Below are 2,127 nucleotides of genomic sequence, written 5' to 3'. Positions count from 1 at the left end.
ATCAGGGACTTTTAACTTTGGTCGTGAAGGAGACTAACCTGTATGATTAACAGCGACACTCTGGGTGAATCATTTCAACATATTTGATATGACCAGACATTGTGAATGTTTAAGAGAGCCCCTTAAACCTGGAAAATTCTCTTAAGTCCTAGTAATGCCCATCAGTCACACATCATGATCAGGTCTTTATTACATGCTGTGTGCACAATATCTCCCCATCTCCAGTTAATTTGAACTCAATTTCAAGGAGATTTAATAAAGTCCCAGTACTCTGCACTGACTCTAAATGAATTATATTTGTTCATTTACAGGTACAACTCAGTATGTTTTAAGGAATTTAAGGAATTTATTGATTTATCCCATTTTTTGTTTGTCTCATCCTTGAATTATTTTAGAGAATTTTTCATTTCATAGTTAAGGGCCTCTAACATATTCATATAGTTATTGTCAGGATCATTTTCTTGGGCTTCATCCATGTTGGAATGATCATGTCTTGCTCTCTCAATATCACTGGGCTCTGGTGGTACCATATTGCCTCTGTTATCGAATGTTCTTATGCTGACTTTCAAGAGTCTGGATTTGGAATGTTTATAGGTCCGGATATTATGACTTTTGTTTGTATTTTTAGCATAGGTGTTCAGTTCCTTTATTTACTGCTTTATTTATTGTTTTCTGGCCTATACATCCAAGAGTATTAGTATATAACTGGTCTTCTGGTCCAGTAGAGTGCTGAGATGAGGTTCATGGGAATTTGGGTGCTTTGTTCCAAACTGGCCTTAAGGAATTATGGTTTCTGCTTGAGTTGTGGGGAACATCTGGCCTGGGGAGGATGATGAAGTGGGTGGAATTGGTCAGTGGAGTGAGTCCCAACAGAACAAAATTCAGTGGATGGAGGTGTTTGTGGCCTAGGTGGCAGGGAGGTCTCTGACCTGCTTCCTGGCTGCTGGGCACTGCACCAATGCATTTTATTTATTTATTTATTTGAAAAATTTTCTGCCTGATCCCTGCCTCCCATTCCCCCTCCTCCCTCCATCCAGGTCCAGGAAGGTGAGCATCCAAACAGGCTAGGCTCCCACAAAGCCAGTTCATGGGAGTAGGATAAAAACCCAGTGCCATTCATTGTCCTTGGCTTCTCATCAGCCCTCATTGTCCGCCATGTTCAGAAGTCCAGTTTTATCCCATGCTTATTCAGTCCCAGTCCAGCTGGCCTTGGTGAGCTCCCAATAGATCAGCCCCACTGTCACAGTTGGTGGGTGCACCCCTCACGGCCCTGACTTCCTTGCTCTTGTTCTCCCACCTTCTGCTCCTCATTTGGACCTTGGGTGCTCCAATGTGGGTCTCTGTCTCTATCTCCATCTATTGCCAGATGAAGGTTCTATGGTGATATGTAAGATATTCATTAGTATGGCTATAGGATAGGGCCATTTCAGGTTTCCTCTCCTCAGATGCCTAAGGAACAAACTGGAGACATCTCCCTGGACACCTGGGGGTCCCTCTAGAGTTAAGTCTCTTGCCAACCCTAAGATGGCTCCCTTAATTAGGATATATACTTCCCTGCTATCATATCCACCCTTCCTTTATCCCAACCATCCCATTCCCCTAAGCTCCCCTCATCCTCCCCTACTCACCTTTCTACCCCCATTTCCACTTAGCCCCATCCCACCCCACCCCCAACTTCTAATCTCAGGATACTGGAGGCAGATTCAGGTGAATCTCTGAGTTCAGTGTCAACCTGGTTTACTGACCAATTTCCAGGACATCAGGGATACACAGAGTAAACCCTGTCTCAAAAACAAAACAAAACAAAAGAAATCAAAACATAGATGAACATTTCAGCTGAATCATGTCTCTTTCTAGTACTAACCAATGTCACAAGAAGGCTTGGATCCCCGGAGCTAATGTTACATAGGGTTGTGAGTCAACACTGTGGGTTCTGGGAGCCACAACAAGTTCTCTGAAAGTATTGCAAGTGCTCTCAATTGCTTTGATATTTCTTCAGCTTCCCTATCTGTTTTTGTTGATAAAGAAAATCTGTTAGGTAATGTGAAGTTTATCTATAACTTTGTCCTTTCTGGATTTCTAGTTGAACTTATTTCACTAGGTTAAAGTAGCAAGCCAGTTCATCTT

This window comes from Alexandromys fortis, unplaced genomic scaffold (assembly GCF_014885135.2).
Source record: "Alexandromys fortis isolate MF-2015 unplaced genomic scaffold, M_Fortis_MF-2015_v1.1 scaffold_438, whole genome shotgun sequence".
NCBI lineage: Eukaryota > Metazoa > Chordata > Mammalia > Rodentia > Cricetidae > Alexandromys > Alexandromys fortis.
The sequence above is the reverse complement of the archived record's forward strand: the minus strand, read 5'-3'. Positions refer to the sequence as shown.